Source organism: Mytilus galloprovincialis, chromosome 2 (genome assembly GCF_965363235.1).
Source record: "Mytilus galloprovincialis chromosome 2, xbMytGall1.hap1.1, whole genome shotgun sequence".
Lineage (NCBI taxonomy): Eukaryota > Metazoa > Mollusca > Bivalvia > Mytilida > Mytilidae > Mytilus > Mytilus galloprovincialis.
The window spans coordinates 57,340,290-57,365,639 of NC_134839.1; the positions used below are offsets into that span (position 1 = coordinate 57,340,290).

A 25,350-nucleotide genomic window follows, 5' to 3' on the forward strand; every position below is an offset into this window, starting at 1 on the left:
ATGAAGTAGATGTAAACTGATGAGAACACTATAACTAGAATCTAACTACAGACCAGTATGTCTAACTTCTATCACATGTAAGGACGCAGAACATATCGTACATAGCAACATCATGGACCACTTTGACAAAAATGAATTACTAACTGAATGCACAACACGGATTCCGCAAAAGACGATCATGCGAATCCCAACTCATCATAACCATCAACGACACAGTCAAAGAACAGCATGCAATACAGTTTAGATGACTGAAAGAAAAAAAAAGAAAAAAATACAAATACTAATAATTGTTCTCAAAACTGAAGAAAACTATAACATCGAAGACATGACAGTGTATGCAAAGGAACAAATCTGGTTGTGTTATACTTCTACTAATAAAAAATGCTATCAGACACGGTTAAAAATCTATATAATAGTACTTATAACCATCTTCTGTTTATGTTCATTCGTGTTCCTGTTTTATAAAGAAAATAAGCTGCGAGGTATAAGGAAATGAGATACCAACCTATCGATCAAATAAAAAAGGCAAGTTGTGACTTAAACTTGCAAAAACAATCAAAGATCTGCCACCAACAAACAATTATTCGGAAAAAAAAACACAATTAAGATATATGTATTATTAATTTATGACATGAGACAACAATTGACACGAGTCCTGACTATGCTAACATAATAAAAATTAAAAAAAAAAACATATTCAGCATCAATCATTAATATACAATTAATCATAATATAAACATTGCAATACACAGTGAGTCATTTCAGTCATCGATCACTCTATATGTCTTCTAATCTATAATCATATATTAGATTCGATACTCCAAAACATCGAAATTTTATGGGCTGGAGAGTTGCATGGCCTTTTTGGATTTTTAATAATGCAAACAGGTTTGTTTTTCTCTTTAATTCTCTTTCTATCGACTTAAGCAATTAGTTTTGTAACTTTTGGCTATACTTTACGTACTCTGCATTTAATTTGTCAGTTATGTGAATAGATATTTTTATAATATGGTGCTATCATAATCCCAGTCTGCAGTGTCCCAATCTCGTACATCTACCAGAGTTCTGATCATGTACGATCTAAACTAAAAGTTAAGAAGCGTAATGTAAAAAAAAGCAATAGTCTTGAGGGAATCAATTCAAGACTTTTATATAACAATATTGATCTTAGAATATGGTTATGTGGCGACCTTGATCCTCTTGCAAATTGATTTAGGCTTGTAAATATTGATATGCGTCTGCCGTAGGAAACGTTTTGTCTGCCCTGTCATGGGAAAATGCAGGGACGGATCAATAATTTTTTAGAAAGGGGGATCGGGTTCAATTATATATGTGCCGATTCAAATGCATTGATCGTTAAAGGGGGGTTCTAACCCAAACTCCCCCCGCCCCCTGGATCCGCCACTGAATGCATTTACTTGAGCAATCCGAACTGATGGGATTCGATGAAATAAAAATGCACTTTTTTGTATTTTACCCAACATACTAATCTTTAGGACAGTTTTGAGTTTGAAATAGAAATGTAAATTGTATCCCAGATTTGTTTATCAGTCATATAAAACTACATACAATAAGACCCGTGTAAATTGCTGAACTATAGGAATGCATTTCATGATCCATGACCCGGTTTTGTCATGAATATGAATGAAAAACTGGATGATGACAAATTATATAATAATGTATATGAATTATAATAATCATTCCCTTTTTCTTCACTTGTCAAAATTCTTCCTTCTCTTTTCTTTGCAGGCATTCACTAGTATATAAATGAAAATTATAAGTTTGTTTGCATTTCATATTCTGTTTTTCTAAAGTCTATTTTGTTATGTATCCTTCAGCTATGTCCAACAGATTTTTATACTAAAAGTTTATTTTTACTTTAATTGTCGAGTCTAAACTAAATAATGATGTATGGAATTTTATAAGTACCAAAAATACTTTTCTAAAAGATGGAATAGTCAACCAAATCTAAATGCCTTAGACGTATAGTCGGAATCGGTAACAACAGGAATTTATATCAATGGCTGACTTCTGCATGGGTACGAATTTCGGATTATGCAAAATATTATGCGTGAAAAATATACAAATACTTTGACATGCATTTCTCAATATGAAAATGACATACCTAGATCTTAATGTATATAATATTTTTGCTGGTGTTTGTGTTCTTTGTATTGATTAATTATGTTGTTAGACATATTCATTTAAAAATAAATTTGCTACAAAACATGATATTCAATATCATGTGTATCTCAATACTATAGAAACAGAATAGTCTTTCTAATTTAATGTGAAGGACCATGAAAATAACTGGGTTTTAAATTTCAGTGTCAACTCATATAAAAATACCATTCTCACGAAGAAAGTAGTAAGCTTTTTATTTTGAAATTGTTTAAAAACATCATCACATGAAAATTATTTATTTTTCATAATTAAAACTTAACAGGGTGTAGATTTGCAATGTGGTGATATATAAGTGTTTCTTTGAGAAAGTGTTTTTCTGCGTGTGGTGTATATAATTAAAAGAAATAAAACAATTTTCTGTTTGAATTTATAACTGATAAATAAAAAAAAAAATCTATTCAATATTGGTTAAGGTCGCGGTCCTTTAAAATATTCAAAAGTCAAAATATTTAATGATTGCAATTAAAGTGGTTTAATTTATAATTTCATTCGGTGAAATTTACGATAAATAATGACAAAGTCTGCGTGTCAAAAAGCAATTTAAAGCTGATTCATTATTACATTCAACACTTTAAAACTTTGATTTGGTCTGACATCTTAATCAACCGGGTAAGCCTTTTTTTATTTTGTGAACAGCATGAACGAGTAAAATGTAGACTGAATGTTCTTGTGTTCATGCCTTTTACATGTTCTTTCTTACAAAAAATATTAACAAAAAGAACACGCTTTATAAACCACATGTTTTTTTTTTTTAATAATTATGCATTGTTTTGATGCGTATTTCTTATTTTATTGTGTTCGAATGTATCATATACTGTAGATTTAGCTATATCGTTAAAAGGCATAGGGCAAAATCTAGCAACACAAATCTAGAGCGGTGTATCGATAGCCTAGGAAATTGGATACATACATTATTGAAAAGTGTTATCTCTAAATTAAAACAAATAGATGCAAAATAAATTTCTAAACTTTCAACACATACATAGATGAAAAATAAATTTCTAAACTTTCAAAACATCACACCCAGTCAAGTGAAAACCAAAGTGTGAAACTTGTTTCAATTCCGTTAATTTCCAGTGGAAAGTATTTCAAGAACGTTGAGAACTGCAGCAATTTTACATTGTAACATTAAAGCAACTTGTTAAGTGTTCCATAGTAGGCATAGTTGGGCCAAGTAGACTGGGCTGAAGGCTGTGAAATATGGAGTGACACTAAACATGTACTATGTTGTATTCCGGAATAAGGTACGGGCTATTCAAAGATTCTGAGATAAAAATATGATACGTGTTCCTTAAAGGACAATTTATGTCAGTAGCATCAAATAGTGTGTCGGTATAATTATAGTAAACAAATACAATATGCAAATGTTTATGGATTTTGTGATTTTATCAGTAATAAAATATTATTACAAAATTTCCAATTAAAAATTAATTAATCATTATTATGGAACATTTTTTTTTATCGCAAGACAAGACAAGACAAGACAAGACAATATTTTATTTGAGTCTCACCTTTTATAAAACATTTACATAATATTACAATTTCACATATAAAACAAGAGCCACTCTAAAAAGAGTTATAGGAGACTATAAAAATGGTATATACCTTTACATATATATATACACACACTTAAAATATAAAACATAAAACGTATTAAAAGTATACAATTTTGATGTCATAAGTTAAAAATGCCGTGCTAATTGATAGCCAGTCTCGCTTCCTCTCGCAATGAATGAAAATAAACAAATTTTGAAAAGGGGTCTTAATAAGTCAATTAAAAATCATTAAGTTAATAAACAAATATATAAAACTTCATTTAGTTAAAAGCCAGTTAATAATAGTAATAAAGAAACACTAATATGAATAAATAAAACAAAGATAATACGGCAATTTGAGCAAAACGTGTCAAATGTTAATGCTAATTCTCACGCTAAGTATACAAAGATTTATAGTTAATTTATATGCTTTTCCCAAATTTATTTAGTCAATATCCACAGTTATTTAACTCATTTCGTGTCAAATTATGTCACATGACAGTCCAAGTGCTTGTTAACATGCAATGTTATACTACTTAACTTTAAACTTTTTTCTTGTAGATTTTTCAAATGATGCTACACGAAGTGACCTTGTAGTTTACATACAAATCGTATAAAAAAGATTAATTTTGAGAAGACTTAATTTAAAAAGCCGACTGCGCATAGTTAAACGAATAAGGGATGGGAAAAGGAAAACAGGATATTAAACAAACTAATCCAGAAGAAGAATAGTACGAAAAGTGCTACTTGGAATTATTCAGGATAGAATGCTAATTATAATTCAAAATTGGTTGTGTCCATTTTCTTTGTGACATTTTACTTGCGTTGCTTTGCTAAATTATACAGGAATCAATGCAATGATTCAAAATTATGAGTGTCAATAGACTTTTGGACAATTTCATTGTGCTGTTTAACTGAATTCTACGGACTACAATGCAGTAATTCAAAATAATGAATGCCAGTTTGTTTTCTGACATCTTCCTTCTTGTTGCCTTACTGATGGGAATGTATGCATGTAAAGTTTCAAGTCACTTTGTCGTCACAGCGACACAGCAAACTAGTCATGGTAATATAATCTTCTACAGAAATATTGATAGGAAATTTTAAGTTGTATTTTTATATGTAGTCTTTTTCGGTATTTGTTATTGAATATCTGTTTACGAAGTAGCCTTATATATGTACTAAGATATTTATCATGCAATCAGCCAACTATTGTACAAATAAAGGGTATACAAATAAATTTTTACTATATTTGTACTTTTACAAATAAACTCTCCTGTGACCCCGCTTCCATGTTATGCAAAAGATAATGTGGATATTTCTTTTTCCGTACCAGTTCATTTTAGAGTTCTTTTTGCGCTCCGCGTTTTAACGAAGTCGATTTCTTTGAAAAGTTAGAGACAATGGTTTTTCGATTTTATTCAAAATAACTAAAATATCAATTGTTTGGAGTAAATTTCAGGATATAAACACTATAATGTAGATTGCCGTTGGAAAATATAAAATGTATTTGTACTCGTCACGAAACAGGAAAAAAGCTCGGCCAGACTCGCTTTTTGTCCTGTTTCTACATGTATGTCAGGACCGTAACTACCTATGAGGCAGGGGAGGCAGCAGGGGTGCCTCCCCTGAATTTTCTACACCAATTTTTTTTTTTTGGAAGTAATAAAATGAAATTTTGACAATATGTACACCAAGAACTTGAATTTATATAATAAACAACACAAGTTTACAGTTTTAACAGTGTCATGATACGTGATATATGCGTCATTTTCCGGATTTTTCATCGAAAGTGAACCGTTTCAGTATTTGTATTTTGTGTTTTTTTTCGTGTGGCCATCCGTCTGTTATTCAGTATTCGTACGAGAACACACATGAAACTTTGATTTCGACAATTTTGAATAAAACTTAACTATTCACATTTATCTAGGGGCTCAATTAAGCAGAGGAAGTTCCCTTTGAATTGTGAATCTTTTATGATATCGGGAATTCGTTACCGGCTGAATCAGCTGTTTTAACCGCTTCTCCCGATCGCACGAGAACATTATGGTCAATGCCTAAGTAGTTAAACACCCCATTCGTTGTAGCAGGGACTTTCTATACTAAGTATATACTTGACTGTATTTAAAGTTCCTGTTTTTAGTTATATACATGTCTGACTGTTCAGCTTTCAACAATATTGAAATTCAAGGTCCTCGATAAAAAAATTATCTTGCGTTCCATGATATTAGTTGCTTTATATGTTTTTTAACTTACCAGTTTGATTTCTAATAAAAATATCTTTAAAGTCATAAGAAACGAGTGACCGGTGAAAAATAATGTTCTTCCAATTCTTGAACCAATGCATACAAACATCATTAACAGTAGTCTTCTGTGCACGAATTTATCATTTTTTTTTTCGGTTAAATTTCGTATAATCGTCAATTTTTTTTTCAATCGGTCAGTGTTGTTGTGAAAATATGGCAGGTAATTAAAGTTCGTGTTTTGAAGCCGAAGTTTAACGATTGTCACCTGTTTGTCAACAATCGACAAAAAATCAACAGAAAGCACGGAAATTGAGCACGTGTTTAACATGTAAATACAGATAATAGTTTATTTTAAGGACATCAATGGATAACTATTGTGATCATCGGATTTTTACGAGATGGGTCACACTGAGGTCACTTTGCATACGGAAAATATATCGGGGGAATTGCTTCCTGGAGGAAGGAAGCAATTAAAATAAAGTAAACTTCTTCTAAATATGAATAAATTAAAGAATTTTCTTCAGAAAAAAAGTATATGTACATAAGTTTTATAATGAAAACTATCCATTGAGTTTTAAAAAAAAACATATGCATTATTTTTTTTTTTGATTTGGGGTTTCTTATGACTTTAAATACAGGTAATAATTGTTTGAATAAAAATTGCTTCCAGGATCCAGCATTACTGATGTCTCTTAGAGTAAGGAAATCGAAGGAAAACGGGTAATTTTTAGCCATTTTATACTGAGAGGAAAACAAATCTGCGACGCAGCCCCCAACCCCTCTCTTGTGGGCCTCAGTCGGCGGCCCCCAAACCCCTGCCTCCCCTGAATTAGAACCCTAGTTACGGCCCTGTTATGTCATACAAATAAATGTGATATTTTCCGACAATGTACATATATATTGTATATATACCTTGTGACAAAGTATACGTTTTTTTCACCTATATCATGATCGACTATACATGCGAGGGGAACATTTTATCTTGAACCGTTAGAATTCATTTTGACATGTTTAATATATTTGATGCGTCGTATACGATAAGTGTATAGGAATGCATTTTTTATATTGCATTAGTTTCATTTTTTCACAGGTCTAACATGCTGGACATGTCCAGAGATGTATAGTAATCAAGAATGCAATGATTGGGCACCAGATATTCCCTGTCCACAAAGTATGTATTCGCAGACCAATAACCCCTATTAGCATATTACTTATTGAATATAATTTATGACAAAAGCAAATGATACGTTCAGATTGTGCATGCAAAATTAATACTGTTATTCTCTTTCTATTTTGATCATGATAATGACAATGGAGGTCACTGATATTTTTTTTTTATTTGATAAACGCCTAGTATCAATGTTCAATTTGAATCAAATATTCTGAATAAATCGTTTATTAAATGAAGATTGAATTGACAGAATGTTATATTTTCAAGACATTATAAAATAAAAACAATATTTTGATTGATAATTTATGAAAAAGATCTGAATTGAAGCAAAAAACAGTACTTTTCAGAGATATTTTATTTAATGAAAAAATATCGTCGGTACTTTATCAAATTCTTCTCTTAATATTTTTGTAGTTATATTCAAATATATTTATATACATGTACGGGGAGGATTGTGCCTGATATTCATATGATGAAGACATAATTTTTCAATCAGTTTAATTGAAGTCCGGAGCTGGCATGTCAGTTAACTGCTAGTCATTTTATTTATTTTCTTTGGTTACATCTTCTGACATCAGACTCGGACTTCTCTTGAACTGAATTTTAATGTGCGTATTGTTATGCGTTTACTTTTCTGCATTGGCTAGAGGTATAGGGGGAGGGTTGAGATCTCACAAACATGTTTAACCCCGCCGCATTTTTGCGCCTGTCCCAAGTCAGGAGCCTCTGACCTTTGTTAGTCTTGTATTATTTTAACTTTTAGTTTCTTGTGTACAATTTGGAGTTTAGTATGGTGTTCAGTATCACTGAACCAGTATATATTTGTTTAGGGGCCAGCTGAAGGACGCCTCCGGGTGCGAGAATTTCTCGTTGCATTGAAGACCTGTTGGTGACCTTCTGCTGTTGTCTGCTCTATGGTCGGGTTGTTGTCTCCTTAGCACATTCCCCATTTCCATTCTCAATTTTATGTACTAGTATGTGATTAGAGTATGGTATAATGCGAACCTAATAAGTAAGTTTTTGTCGCCATTTTATGTACACAAACTAGTATGCTATAATTTTAGCCAGAGTTAAGAACTAACAGGACACCTTGAGTTGTATCCATTAAATTAAATCTGGTGCCATTTCTTTACCAATTATCATAGTTCTCCATAAGAAAAACAATATTTGCAGTTTTTCTCTCATGCTATATTGTAGTTTATTATACGTCATGACGGACCTTTTCAATGTAAGTGTCATACTAAGACAGGAGCTTGTAATTCAGTGGTTGCCGTTTTATGCTGTATATCATATTTGTTTTTTCGTACATTATTTTGTACATAAATCAGGTTTTTCGTTTCTCGTTTAAACAGTTTTATATTTGTCATTTAGAGGCATTTTATAGTCGACTATGCGGTATAATGGGTTTTGCTCATTGATGAAGACCGTACAATTATCCAAAAAAGTTGATTATTTCTATGTTATTTGGTCTCTAGTTGAGAGTTGTCTCATTGACAATCATACCACTTCTTTTTATTCGTACATTTGTCGCCAAAAATATATTTTTATTAAAACATTAAATTATTGAACATCTTATCTGGTAAGATTATTTTACTTTAATGATATGTATTATTGCGTTGTATGAAAACGATTGAACGAATTGATGATTGTTTTCTTCAAATTTGTCACAGTGACTTATTTGACATTAATATGATTTTGATCATTTATTTGCAGATAAAACTACATGTGCAACAATTCATAGATTCAATACAAGTAGCAAAGTCAGCATAAGAGTAACCAAATCATGTGTGATTCCATTGGAATGTGATAAGTCGGTTGTTGGGTGCATAACAAAAGATGGCGCCACGGTACGATATCCAATATTAAGTCGTCCTGAATATGCATGAAATATTTGCCACTGGACGTTAAGCAACCAACAATCAATCAACCCCATATTAAGAATTTATTAATCAATTAAATGATTGATTCATGTCCAATACTGAAGACTATAATAGTTGCCCTCTAGCTTATGATAGGTCAAACATACGACAAAGCATTGATTTACAATCTTCTATACTTAAGAATGTTCCATATATTCTAGCTGACATAAAAAAAATCACCACTCTCTCTTCTAAGAATACATCAAGAAAGAAAGATATTATGAATATTTGCCACCTAGCCTTTAAAGGGTAAATTATTTTTTGACAAATGATATAAAAACCTCACAACTACAATAAAACGTTCATTTGAAAAAAATGTTAAAAACATTAATTAAGCATCCATACATTAATGAACCATTAAAACCGGTAAAAAAAATAGTTTCATAATAAATGAATTCATTAACAAAACGCAAATGAATAAAATATCCATATATGTTAATTTGTTTAAGATTTTTTCCCCTATGTCAAAAAGACCAGAATGCTGGATTTGTTGATCGACAAAATCGTGTTTGATCGATTGATACGTCAACCAGGGACTTTCTATACTAAGTATACTATTTTAGTATAGGGAGTCCCTGCATCAACAGACAATCGATTGATGTCTTTAAATAGACAATCGGTATTTATTTCAATTTGGAAAATTTAAATAAACCTGGTAGATGTCTTGTTAATTGTTTACAAATAATTCGAAAGTATGTTGAGAAAATGTCGTGTCATGGTAAAAATAAAGTAAATTGAAACAATCTTATTTTTAAATCTTGTAGATTATATACAAGTATCATGCATGGCATTCAATGTTATTAAACAAAACTCTTACTATTTGAATTTAAAAGAAAGGGAGAGGTGCAAAGGAGGGAACAACAACCATAAGTTCTATAAATATAGATATCAACTATAAAAAGTCTATGAGCAGAAAAAAAAAACAACAAAAAAACCTAATAGATGTGGCAAGACGGACCCCGGCAAATCTGCAGTCGAACTAAGTTGCTCTGGCAGGGTAATCACTTCCTGCTACTAAATTATATCGTCGTACCCTCTGACGATACAATATAAAATAAAATTCGGTTATTTACATACAGTATATTCCCCTCCAGAAATCAAATGTTGTTTAAAAAAGAGGGACGAAAGATACCAAAGGGACAGTCAAACTCATAAATCTAAAACAAACTGCCAACGCCATGGCTAAAAATGAAAAAGACAAACAAACAACAGCACACATAACACAACATAGAAAACTAAAGATTAAACAACACGAACCCCACCAAAAAACTAGGGGTGATCTCAGGTCCTCCGGAAGGGTAAGCAGATCCTGCTCCACATGTGGCACCCGTCGTGTTGCTTATGTGATAACAAATCCGGTAAATAGTCTAATTCGGTAGGTCACGTTCCTGAAAGGGAAGGGGATTGTAGTTTCGACGTAAGGAACATATCCGATATAATTTGTGAAACGGTTATTCCATAACGGTCAACCAACTCGTGATGGCGTCCGTAAAATTTACGAAGGGAGGATTTCAACTTCACCATTTGGAACTCTTGGTTTAATAGCTTCCTTGTGAGCAGCTTGTTAATGTTTCTATAGATATAACGGCCTTCCAAACACTTTTAGATTCCTAACATCACTGAAGAGACATTAATTGTCGATATCCGGATATGGTGTAAAAAAATTAAGAACTTTTACAATAATTTGCAAAGTCCTTTAATTGGACTCTCGTTTAGAATTGAATATTTATATGAACTCTTATTCAATTTGAAACGATAGTTCATATAAATATTCAATTCAAAACGAGAGTTCATATAAAACACTTTGCAAATTATTTAAAAGTTCTTCAAGTCACTTTCCTTCCGGTTATATAGCTCTCAATTTTTTTAACTGTAATGTGCTAATCAGATTTATAATCAAATGTTTACATACATAACTATTTCCAACTAATCAGTTTGTTAAACCATAATATTGTGTTTACATTCGACTTTTACATGTTTTACATGAATGAAATATCTTTCCTAATCTTGTAATTTGATTGCAATGGTTACCGTTGACAAGGGATATAATTAAGTCCTTATCCTCAGTGAACAGCAACGAAGATCAGAAGGGTAACCTTTTTATTGAAATCCAATAACCCAAATATAATATTGTTGTTATTAGGGATTCACAGGGAATATGACCAGAGCAGGGGATATAAACACATAAGTAAATGCCTTAATATAACACAATTAAAGTACTTAGGCAGCAACCGTTTGATTTTCTGGGGGGGGGGGGGGGGGGGCTATGGTTTTTTTTTCTGGACAAATTTTTTTTCTCGCCTGCGGCGAAAAACAATCTATTTTTTTCGCGACAAGTCGAAAACAATTTTTTTCTTTCAATTTTAGCATTACATATAGTGGCAGCTGAGGGTGAAACAAACAATTTTTTTTTCTCAGAATCAAAAACAAATTATTTTTTTCTACAAAAACTGGAAACAAACTTTTTTTTCCAAAAAAAACCATAGCCCCCCCCCCCCCCCCAGAAAATCAAATGGTTGCTGCCTTAACTCGCATTTTTGAAAAGAAAAAAAAACAAATTTCAAGTTCCAATCCGTTGTGGGTAAATGAAATAATTACGCTTGATATACTTAGGAAGGTTTACTACGAATGATTCAGGAAACAAATATAGGCGTGTTATACACCAATGTGTAGATAAATCAACTTATATTAACGGCATAACACGTTTTAGTGCGGTTGACATCTGAGAAATCGAAATATAACAAAAGTTAGCGACTGGGTGTCATTAAAAATAAATGCGAGTTAAGTACCTTGTACTATACCAAGGTATATTAGGGGGGATGTTTCAGAGACACGTGCCTGAGTTATAACACACTGGCAGTGATCACGATTCCTTATCCAATGTGAAGATCTAACTTTTTATGCTAACATATAAGATATATCATAGTTTAAACATATTATTTATTGTGGATTGGGAACAAGTTATTGCAACTTATATCAATCACTTTCCAAGTTGCGGGTGCGAGGGCTGCCTTGTACATGTGGCAGTAATAGCCTGATCTTTTCCGAAATCTACAAGGGTATTTTACGTGCAAGATAAATGGCTGGTCTCTCTGAACACGGGTCAGCCATTTATCGTCCCCTTATAATGTACAGAGTGAGCCTTTACAAATGAGATGTATAATTTTTAAATTCAATATTGTTATTTTTTTTTTTTTTTTAGGAATGTACCTCCTGTTGTACTGAGTCATATTGTAACAAACACATTCCAACAGACGACCGATCGGCCAGTCAGCTGACATCAAACTCCATATCGTCTGCGCCATCTTTACCGCGGAATTCAGGGCTATATTTGACATTGATTGTTTACTGCTTATCTTTGTTAATTTGTATCTAATGATCGATAGATATATCATATGTACCGGGAAAAGAATTTATAAAATGTGCAATATATTTTCTTGATTGTTATCAAATTTTAATTGTGTTTGGATTAACGAACAGTGCGTCTTGGTAACAAATTTAAATGTCTTTTACTTTGTACAGATATAAGAGGTCATATAAAGTATATAAATATAATGTATAGATTATTTGGTCATGTTTTTTTATCCCCAAATAAAACTGGCAATAACAACACGAACAATGATAGCTATCAGTTGTGGTTTGCGTGAACAAAAATGATTTATCTTTAGTACATTTGCATATACTGTAATGTGCAGTATTACAGATGATCATTGACGTTTTAAAAATCATGATTCATGTGGTCAAAAGAAAGAGGGGGAGCAATTATAATCAAATTGAATGTAATTATTTCTCAGCAGGGTTATTTTGAAGAGGTTGTTGAATACGTTAATTAGATGTTTAAACATTTTAATTTATTATTTATAATTCATTAGACAAACTTTTTTAAAGGGAAAATAGCCATTCTTTTTTTTCAATTAATTTTTGACCACGTGAAGAATATAACACAAAAGATACAAACTTCACAGCTGGAGAGGTTCGTCTATTTATTGAAAAAACCCTGATGGATATTGCTAAACAATCAAAGATACCAACGAAGCCATAAAAACACAAGAATCGAAAGAGGGCATTCTGATGGGAAAATAGTGAAAAGACCAACATGTCTTCAAAACAGTAAACTTAGATTGCCTTTGAAACCGGAATGATGAAAATGATCTTGAGGGGAAGCAGTTCAAGCATTGATAGTCGTCCAACTTTACACTCATGTATTTACAAAAAATTGCAACGTCTATTTATAATAAGTCGTAAAGCATTAAAAAATAGAGGACTGGTAAAGTTTACATGATCATAACATTACTTTATTATCCATTTTTACATATAAAACCGAGTGTGAAATAGTTAAAAAGAAAACTAATTGTATCAGAACAAACAATGAATAAGATCTAGATGGACAAAACAAAGCAGAATTTTGAAAATTTTGATACATTGTTTTAATAAAAATTATAATATAACAAAAATATCGAACTCAAAGGAGAATTTAAAACGGAAATTCCCTTATCAAATGGCAAAATCAAAAGCTCAAACACACCAAACGAATAAAAACAATAACACAGAAAACTAAACAAAAGTAACACGTACCTTAGAAATAAACTACGAAAACGAAAGGCTTTTAACAAGGTGGCATCATTTAAATATTCCTCTACAGAGACTACTTAAGAGTTCACGTATATGAATTTTCCGATAGCATGGACGCTTTATTTATTCTTCATGGACATGAACCTCTCATAAAAACGTTATAAGTCATCCATTAATAACCTTCTTTCCATTTTAAAAGATACAGATACACTGGATTATTTCGAGAAGAATTTATTAAATAAAGTGTTATATTATTTCAACATTTACTTTCATGATCAACAACAACTAAAATGTAATCAATGGAAGAAGCCAACTTTTAGTGGTACAAATTTATCTTCACACATTTATTTCTGGGATCTATAATAAGCTGAAGCAATATATGCTGTAATAATTCGATTTAGAAGGATGCAGAAGGAAGAACGTTAATTACCTTACTTCGTTGGCTTTATCAATGAAAACCAAGAAGAGTAATTAAAAGTTGCCTTTTAGTGACTTTCTTTGTTCTGTATTGGTTCAAGCATTGATCAAATTTTGGACAGTGCATAAATCTCTCATTACATTGCAGTGTTTGGCAAGAATGACATAGACTTAGTGGTCATTAAGACCCAAGTTTATTTTGAACTGATACAATGTGTTCAATGATAGGATTTCTACAGTAATTCCCTTGTCGTTAATGATTTAGCAAATTTTTCTCCCAAGACATAGTTGAACTTGTTAATTTAGAAATATTTAGAAAATGTTGCATTTTTAATGCTCTTTGACTTCATTACTGATTTTGCTCCCTAACTGATTTGATTTTAGCACCACTGAGTACTACCGAAGACGAAAAGAGCAGACTAATTGTAAGACTGGTATATTTGAGGTGTTTTACAATTTTGGACATTGCCACTGATGGTGGACGTTATGTATCCGAGGGACACTAGCCTTTGACACAATTAACAAACTTTTCTGAATTGATGGTTTGTAATGCTCATCAATTTCGTCATGATTAGGCCTTTCGTCAATTGCCAATTGCGCGCCACTTATTAATCTTATCTAGACGAAATGCTCATCTGGCGAAATGAAATGTTAGTCCAGTATCTTTGATGAATGTTCAAAACCACTGGGTAGATGCCACTGCTAATGGACGTGTAACAGACTAGCACCATATCAATTTACATTTAATGTATAGTAAATGTTCATAAAATGTTCATAAATTGTTAAAATAGTTCGAAACAATAAGCCGGATTGTATACCCTATGCATAATGATTATATAAGATAGAATGTGCATTTTGTTTTGACTTTTAGGTTGTGCTATTCTCTCAAACTTCGTCTTTGACTTATCCATCAAAGTGTTTTGATTTGAGCATCAATGGTGAGTTTTATGCAAAACGAAACCCGCGTCTAGCGTACTAAATTGTAAGCCTGGTAAACTGATGTTTTATGCAATCATTAAAGGACTGTAAATGTACAAAGACTCCGGTATTAACTCCATTCAGATAATAATGGGTCCCGAGTTTCCGTAGTTGCTACTGTTGTCACATATTTGATGCTTCTTAAGTAGATGCATTACTTAAACAAATAATACCCGATAACACTTATGTATTGGAAATTGTTTTGAAGAACTTTGTTTTAAATCAAATTCAGTTTTATAATACCTTTTTTTTTTTAACTTACCTCATTATGCAGTGCTTAGGTTAAAAAAAGGAAGAAAAAAACCCAAAAAAAAATTATTGATCAATTCATTTAGCCTTGAACTTTTTTTGTAAATGAAAATATGCATTTGTCATAAGAATACGATAACAATGAAATCAATTCGATATTTTTTGTAAACCATGTGATAAAATATCATACAAAAGAGACCACAATACACATTTATTATTCGCATAAACACTGCAGATAATCCCGATATATAAAACCTACATCTATTTTCCTTTTTACAATACAACCTCACTTTAAAAGAAATATGGAACAGAACAGTAAACTTTCGATTGCCTTCGTAAGTATTATTTATATTGAATAAAGCATGATGTACGGTTTATAACTTTATGTATATATTAGGGATGTCAAAATATCTGAAATTTAATACTCGGATCCTTGGTCATGATACTCGCGAGTACTCGTGTACTCGGATGAAACTTAAACGTCTATTGAAAAGTTAAGATTTTAGGTGTGATTTTACTTTTTATAAACATATTAACGAAATACAATAAAGCTTTTAAATCTGTCAACTATATCACAGACAGAACATATCTTGCATTTTTGTTTTTTTAGTATCCAAAATTTTCTTTGTTTTGCAGGAAAGATTCGAATTCTAAACAAACCATTTGCTGAACCTGCAAACTGAATTTACTTTTAATTTATTTTTGTACTGAAAATACATTACATATTTGTTTTAGATTTTTACACAAACAACTATCGATCAATTAAACTAAGCAAGTCACACTGTTGTCAATATAATGAGATTCTATGCCACTGTCATACAAATGAGAGGTTTGACTACCTACAAAACCAGGTTCAATCCAACATTTTCTACATGAGAAATGCCTGTACCAAAACAGAAATATGACAGTTGTTTTTCCATTTGTTTGAAGTGCCTTTTGATAAAAGACTTTCCGTTTGAAATTTCCTTGGAGTTCTTTTTACAATTAAACTTATGCAGGTGAAAAAAAGATTAATGAGAATTGATCGCTCAATTTTTTTTCATTTCAAAGAAAAAAACAGACGGGTTCTTTTGATAAAGTACAACTGAACTATTTTTACTTTGATGTCTTTACCAGCTTAATTACTAGCATCAAAATACAAATATGGTTTTGGTTATGTTGTTATCAGGTATACTTATTTTGATCTCTAATATCTAGAGGTTGAGATCGACAAAACAAAGTTTGTTTGAATGGAACTATTAAGGAAACAAATCTTCATCTAAACCATAAAACTAACAAAACTTCAACGACAAATCGTTGAGCTAAAAAATAACAACTGTAAAATAACATGAAATTCTTAATAACAGCAGATTGCCTAAACACTTGTTAGTTAGGGTTAATTATTTTTAGAACATACACCCTCCAACTATATAATATATGTAACCTTTGTTTTTGTCCTTGTGTCTTTTTTAACTTCTCTATGTTTTATCGCACTTGGCAAGACTCTCGTTTCTGATATTTAAAGGAGGCACCAGAAGGTGTTCACTCTAATTTTGAATATACGAACAAAATGAAAACAGCTTAGGAAATCGCAAGAATACTGGAAAGAGCTGGACAAGGTTCTAGTCAAAATAAGCGTTATCTGTTAAATATGCATCCCCCTCCATGAAGAAGGAAATGTTTATTAATATATGTTTTTCAAAGTGTAAGATTCAATTATATTTTACTTAATTTCGTCCGTTCGATTTACTAGTAGGTTAATGTCATTAAAAATACGTTTTTCCTTTCTTTTCAGGTTGCACATACTTGGTTAATACTACTATTCCTTATTTGTATATTTATCGGTAATATATCATTTTTATAATATATTATTTAGATTTTGTAGAATTATTATTCATTAAAAAAAAACCCAGAAAACTACGTCTAGCTTAATCAGGAATTGCCAGTGAATAAGCCCGTCTCATATAATAATAACAATGATAATGATTTAAAAAAAAATCTTTTTATATATTTAGTTTACTGTTGAAAAAAAGGAATAGAAGATATCAAGGGGATATTTGCAAATCCGAAGTTTAACAAAGATTAACATACCATACACAAAAACGACGAAAAACAAACAACTCTATGGTCGGGTTGTTGTCTCTTTGGCACATTCCCCATTTCCATTCTCAATTTTAACACTTAGAAAACCTTACATAAAAAACTAGAAACTGAACAATTCGAATCCAACAGAAAGCACCGTGTTAATCTCGGTTACTGCTCCAAATGTGACATTCCTGGTGGTGCTCAAGAAATTAGAAATCCGTAAAACATATCCGTGGTTATTTACTCCATAGATCAGAACCAATCAGATTATGATCACGTCCGTAAAATCTTCGACGGAATGACTTCAATAACATTAACGGTATCAATTTTTCTGCACCAGATGCGCATTTCGACAAAACATGTCTCTTCAGTAATGCTCGTGGCCAAAATATGTAAAATCCAAAGCTTATATAAAAGATGTAGAGCTATAATCACTTGTTCTATAGGAACCCTTGATGCAATTGTTTTCTTATTAGCCTCCAATCAAGAAATCAAGGACATTATTATAGTAAATGCAAGCCTATCGAATCATCTAGGAAACATATATTTCATATTCTAGCCCTGCTGGATGTTCTTTCTCCAAAAAAAAAAAAAAAATGAAAAGTTTACAATTGGAAAAATTTGTATCACTCCTGTTGTCGTAAATATAAAAATAAGAGAAAATGTGACATGATTGCCAATGAGGTAACTCTCTACCAGAGACCAAATAAAAAAAAATTAGTTAACAACTATATGAAAGTAAATTATAGTTGTTAACCGATCCGCATTGTCATATTTTAGACGAAAGTCAATTATAAGGTAGATTCAACTGTATCTCGTGTATCCTTTATGTTAAGAGCCAATCCGCCAGAAAACCATGCAATAATCAGAAAATCGTCCAAATCGACAAAAGTTCAATTAGTTGAATAAATAAAACATAAACATAAAACTTTGAAGAATACAGCGAAAGGACATCATCTATATAGAGAAAAGGGAAATTTAGGAATAGTGCATGCTTCTTTTTATTTATCTTTAAACGGTTCTGTACAAGTTTGGACTCATAACAATATAGAAGCAAGTCGGTACCGTTGACTCCTATAGACATGCCGATCTTCGGTTTTAAAACATGATCCGAAACGTAACAAATGTATTGTCAATGATGAAATCCAGCATTTAATATCAGTTTCAGTGAGCTTTCTGCTTGAACAAGGGTGTTTTAAATGCAAATAATTACAAAATGGAGCCATTGTACAGTTGTATAAGCTCACTTGACCCAAAGGGCATGCCTGTGTCACTAATGACGCAACCAATCTTGTTCGTTTTTAAGTTAATGCGATTTTCACAGTTCTTGTTTTTACCTTTATATGTTCATATCTTCTTAACAGATTTATGACTTATGAATATCAGTTAACTACGGTTGCCTCTAATTTAATACCAATAATTGACGTTTATCTACGGCTTTGCGTTTGCAATCATTTTTTTTCTACTTTTCTAATTTAACTAGTTTAATTAAAAGAGGAGATGTGGTATGATTCAATGAGCAACTATCCTAGTTAAAATGAAGTGGCAGTTAGTAATTATATAGGCCTCAGTACGGCATTCAACAATGAGATAAACCCACAAAGCAATAGTCAGCTGTAAAAGGCCTCGAAAGGAAAAATGTGAAACAATTCAGAAGAAAAGGCGTACGGCCTATTTAATAATTCACAATTTACGAAAAACAAATATACCAGACATGAACCAACAACAAATGAAATGATAGGGTGACATCACATATATGTTCCTTTTCATCTCAGGTGCACATAACAGTGTGCTACATCTATTTTATAGTAAAATTTATGTATTTCTTTGAAATGATAAACCTAACAATATTAAGCAGGATCTTGAACGTCTTTAACAAATTATGACTTGGATGGAGAGTTGTATCTTTGGCACTCATACTATATCTTCTTATACCTATATAGGTAGTTTTTTAAAGAATTTAAAACTCTGTAATTGTTTATGTTTTAATTTAGTTTGTTAATCTTCTATGCATTTACAAGGTTTGAACATTTTGAACTACAAATGTACTCTTGCCTCTTCTTATTTATGATCTTTATGTATATATATATATATATATATATACAACTCGTCTAAACATCAACCCAACAATGTTAGATCTGTAAATTTGCTTTCGCAAATTTTTGGTTCTTCCCTCGCCGGGATTCGAACTCATGCTACTGTGATATCGTGACACCAAATCGCCTGCACTGCAGCCGTCCCGCTAGACCACACGACCACCTGGGCTCTCAAAAAAAGAGCTTTCGCTGGCCGTGTGTTACCTTTCCACGTCAGTTTTAATCTATCGGCGTACTACAGTACATGATATATAAGGCATGAAGATGTTATTGTTACAGATCAGCTAAATTATCTATAGTAAAGGATCCTACAAATTAATGTAATATACAGTCACAGAAAATAATTATATTTATAAGTACGTCTGAGTCAGTGACAACCCTACAACAGATGTATCCATCGGATCGCCATCAATGATGGTGATACATGGCTGTGTACATAATGTATATACAACTCGTCGAAAACATCAACCCAACAATGTTAGATCTGTAAATTTGCTTTCGCAAATATATATATATACAATCGAACCTGCGTAAGAGACCACCTGTATTATGTTTTAAGCAAAAACCTTATAATTAGTTATCAAAGGTACCAGGATTATAATTTAATACACCAGACGCGCGTTTCGTCTACATAAGACTCACCAGTAACGCGCAAATCAACATAGTTATCATGGCAACCAAGTACAAAGTTGAAGAGCATTTAGGATCCAAAATTCCAAAAAGTTATGCCAAATACGGCTAAGATAATATATTCCTGGGATAAGAAACTCCTTATTTTTTTCGAAAAATTCAAAGTTTTTTACAGGAAATTTATGAAAATGACCATATACTGTAAACCAACTTATTTTCGCGCATACTTTATTTCGCGTTTTACCCTTTCTATATCACTTCGCGGGTATTTAATTTCGCGATTTTCTGATTTACTTGATGAAGTTTAATAAGGAATAATTGAAGTTTTACATATTCGCGACGATTTAAATTCGCGTTTTTTTTCTACTCGCGAAAGTCGCGAAAATAAATCGCTCGCGAAAATAAGTTGGTTTACAGTAATTGATATTCATGTCATCATCTAAGTTCTGACTACTGGGCTGGTGATACCCTAGGGAACGAAACGTCCACTTGCAGTGGCATCGACCCAGTGGTGTTAAAAGTTATCAAAGGTACCAGGATTATAATTTAATACACCAGACGCGCGTTTTGGCTACATAAGACTCATCAGTGACGCTTAGATCAAAATAGTTATAAAGCCAAACAAGTTCAAAGTTGAAGAGCATTGAGGACCAAAATTTCCAAAAAGTTGTGCCAAATACGGCTAAGTTAATCTTTTCCTGGGATTAGAAAATTCTTAGTTTTTCGAAAATTTAAAGTTTATAATATCATTATAATAAGATCGCTCTGTAGCGTATTTCATATAGATTGAACCTGTTTTAAAAGACCACTTGTCTTATGAGACCATTGTATGATATCCCGTAAGTGTTCTTTTACAAATAGGTTTTACTTTTATACCATTACTGTACCACTAAAAGAAACTGTTCTCTTCCAAACCACCTGTGTTGTCCTTGCTACTACTTTCTTTGTGTTTTCATCAAGTGTTTTCGATGAATGATTTATTTATTCGTCTTTTTGTCATCTTTTGATTCCCCCCGTTTATTTTTATTTTTAGGTGTAAACGGGACAATTCGATGTTGGCAAGAAGATCCAACATCAGGTGAAAGGACACGACAGTTTTGCTCTGCAAGAAACAGCTCTTTACTTTATATGACAGTTGGTGTGCAGAAGACCCTTTTGAATCACTTTCAAACCACAAGCCTTTCAGATAATGAGTAAGTTTATTATTAATTTGATGTTTTATTATTTTCTTATTTATGTTTTTTAAACAAATGCTACAAATCAGTTTAAAAGCACTGAACGAAAAGGAAATGATAATGTTTATTTATATTTATTGAAACTTCTTTTAAGTTTTGATTTATTTTGTAAGACAAATACATTTGAATACAATGGAAAGTATTGAACAAGTAACTTAATAAAACGTTTAGTAGAAAAAAAAACTATTAAACGGTAAATGCAAAATCCGTAATCATAGATAATTGTGACCTGCATTTATGTTTTAACACATTGTGTTGAAATGTCCAAAAGTTTTAAAAGATGACAGTTTTACTTTCGTTATCAGCTGGAAATAAAATAAATCCAACTAAGGCGAATAACGCTTGAACGGTAAATGCCAAAACATCAATTTTTCAAAATCGAAGTTGACCTGTACTTTTTGGTTTATGCCTTTTTATTCAAATTTTAAAAAGTGGTACTCTAATTATCTGCCAAAAATTGATACATAGTCAAATGTTGAATGGAACTAAGGGATACAGTGTACAACTCTAGAACAGTAAATGTCTGAACCAGCCAAGCCGAAATCACACCTGTATTTTTACATTTTAGGATCTTGATTTGTTTTTAAAATGAAAAAGATTTGTTGAAGGCCGTACAGTGACCTATAGTTGTTAATGTCTGTGTCATTTTGGTCTTTTATGAACAGCTGTCTCATTGGCAATCATACCACATCTTCTTTTTTATATTGATGAAGCTGTAATTTAATTTTAATCTGGAATGAGGATGCTCAAGAAAGAAAACATAAGGTCCAGTAATATTATCATTATCGTGTGGGAACCGACGAAAGTAACTAAGATTTTAGTTTTGAAATGACCTGTATTTTTGTTTTTAAAACATTGTGATAAAATTTAAAGATATGGTCAAGTGTACTTTAATTATCATCGGAAAATATACTTGTGTGACAATCTGAGCTACGGAATGACATGTGCATCGCTACCTACCGCCTCCATTTACGATGCGGATTTGTAAAACTTAAAATTGCTATCCATACATTTGAAATAATATAGTAAATGATAAGAAGATAACTTGATTTTGTCTTAAGCTATGCACTTGAATGTTATTAATTATCTGTTACTGTTAAAAGGTAAATCAAATTTTGTTCACACAAATAAAAAAGAAAAATAAAGGATATGGGTATTCCTCCATGACACAACATTGGTACATCTACCACACACAAACAACCTTTCTGTTCGTCATTTGTCTTAGTGAGGCCTTCAACACGGAGCATCCCAATGCAAGTTTAAAGTGGCCCCTATCACCGGCTTGAGCGGAATTCTTTGCAAAAATAATTCGGATAGACATTTTAAGAAGTACAATCAGGGATTAAGTGTTTTAACGTCATGGATTATAATTATAATTATGAATGACTTATAAAATTGAGGGCATATATTGCCTGTTTCTCAGATATGAAGTACCTAGTTTGGTGTATACAAAGTTCCGGTAACCAGTACGGTCGAATAAAGGTGGTGTGCGTCTTATTAAAATTTTAGTACACACACTGGCCTTAATTTGAGAGAATGATGTGGCACTAATAAGACAAGTTATCTCAAGAATAAATATGCCATAATTTCAAAATAAAAAAGGAAATACACCTCAAGCACGGGTAAACTGTCTCAAATGTTTATTTTTTAGCCAAGTGTCATCATGGACAAATCATCATGTCAAAAGACAATTCTTTGATGAAGGGAACATATACTTCAGCGAATTTCCTTTCAGTGATGATGTCCCTTTTAATGAAGCCTCTATTTTCTGTATTTATGCTACTTTTTACCTAAACAATAATACTGTTGGATGGGTTCCGTCAAACTGCAATGACAACTACTTGAACTCCGTTGATTGTTGTTATACGTCACAAAAGAATATAGGTAACTATCTATTTCTATTTTAAAGCATTTCATTATATCCTGTCACTTTTTGTTTCTATACTAACCTTTTTTAGTCTGTCAAATATAATTTAGTAATAGAATAGAATTGTTATTGGTTTAGTGTTTTGTAAATCAGGCCTTATATAGCTAATTCAGTTTGATTACTAATTGTGTATTGCCATACGATCACCTAAAAGGATGCATTCTTACATCCACGACATTTAGACTTTTGTGGATAGGTGTCTCATAACCAATCATAACAGAGCTTTTTACTTTTATATTATTTATGAAACGAAATCATAATATGCATCGGATCGTGAAAAAATCTTGTTTTCAAGCTTTCAAGTTATCATTTTACCGTTAACATTTCTAACATTACATTATAACAATAGACGGTGATGCGATGAAGCAGTTCTTATTATGAGTAAATAAACTTATCATAGATACCAGGATTCAAAATGTGTACGCCTGACGCGCGTTTCGTCTAAAAAAAGACTTGAATCTAAAACGTTAAAAGGTGATATAAAGAACGAAGTTGAAGAGCAGAAAAAAGTAAACAATTAAATAGTTATCGGATATCACACGTACTTCGTTTTTGAAACTAAAAGCATTCAATTACAATGTGTTGATTTTTTTCTCGATTTTCTGGCAGGATGACTGATTATGATGTGGATGGCTTTTTAACATCCAACGGACAATAAAATGCATAATTTAGACCGAGATCTTGTTAATGAAATATGATTATTAATACTGCTTTGAATAAGATCGACACGCTGAGCCGGATGTTTAATGTGTTTGTTCACAAGATAACCATCCGCTGGAAGACATGAAAACCTACACGGGCACATTTTCCGACTCTAAGTTGACTCTTACTCTCGCGTGCGTGCTAAGCGGAGAAGCATCAAATACTAAATTTAAAGTTTTGGCTGGACACGTCCGGGATTTCGAACCCCTGATCTCCCGTTCGGGGCGAACATGCTACCAAGAGACCAGTGATGCTGTTCGGACAGGATGGATTTTTAGTTATTGTATATTATGTATCATTTAAACACAGCAATATATATTATTGTTAGTGATTTAAAAAACGTCTACTCTACTTGCTTATTACAATATATAAACATGTGTCATTGTATAATTGAAACAGAAGCTTTGAACGCTACGTTGTACACCGTAGCGGTCACGTGGTACACAGCAGAAAACTATTGTTCAAAGGAAGGAAGCAATTTGTTAAACCTTACTCAGCCGATTAACTTGTATTTAAGTTTCGTTAAAACGCCATGGCTATCATCAGGGTAAGAAAATGTAGACTCAACACATTTTGTCATTTTTTTTTAGAAAGATAGTAGAAGAAAAGGTTAGCAGAGGTTTTCGAACCTTAAAAGTGTTTAATTATGGAAAGAATGATACAAAACTTAGTTCTAGACATTATTTTGAATTTTCTACAACTAAGACATTTATATGTTTTGCACATTTGATTACAAGGATCAAGGGTGAGGAATAATACCAACTATTAAATAAAGATAACATTTATACAGACCATCGACGTTATCTTGAAAAAAATTAAATACATTTTCATAAAGCAACTGGAAACATTGCCGATGTAGATGTAATAGAATGGGGAAGGATGAAAATTCTGCAATCAAGTGTAAGAGTCAGTGTAATATAGTCGCATTTTCAACATCGTAAATGATTTTACTTTGCAACTGTTTTGATTCGAACGCCACTGATGTGTCTTAAATATAGATGAAATGCGCGTCTGGCGTACTAAATTATAACCTGAATCTTTGATCAAGAAAGTTCTAAATAGGAAGCATGAAGTCTATTAAGTGTTAATTTTTGATATATTGTATAGATACTTGTTTATTGTTGAATTCTTTATGGGTTATTTTTCTTGTTTTTTTTTAGGGGGGGAGGGTTATTGCTGTCGTTGTAGTCCTGTTTCATTTATGATAACCCCACATCTCTTTTTATTCAAAACTAGTATTTCGTACTTCGATTTTTTTATTAAGCTTTTAAACTTATTTTTGAAATCAAACTGTAAGAAGAACCACACACATGTACTCGAGTGTAACAATGAGATACTAAACAGATGATGTATGGCTTTTCATCAACATGTAAGATCATCAATAATAATCAAATTCTATTTTAACATGTTAACATGTAAATAATC

At 31.9% G+C, this 25,350-nt stretch overlaps 1 long non-coding RNA gene across 3 annotated transcripts; it reads left to right on the forward strand.

Moving 5' to 3' along the window:
• The first annotated feature begins 870 nt into the window (after positions 1–870).
• Positions 871–12,619, forward strand: LOC143063931 (uncharacterized). Of its 3 annotated transcripts, none has more exons than XR_012975144.1 (5): positions 871–888; positions 4,281–4,785; positions 7,056–7,136; positions 8,850–8,983; positions 12,258–12,619. It is a non-coding gene; the product is annotated as an uncharacterized LOC143063931 (long non-coding RNA). The 3 variants fall into 3 exon arrangements; XR_012975143.1 differs by lacking the exon at positions 871–888 and adding an exon at positions 2,756–2,793; XR_012975142.1 differs by lacking the exon at positions 871–888 and having other exon boundaries at positions 4,201–4,785.
• Positions 12,620–25,350: the final 12,731 nt, after the last annotated feature.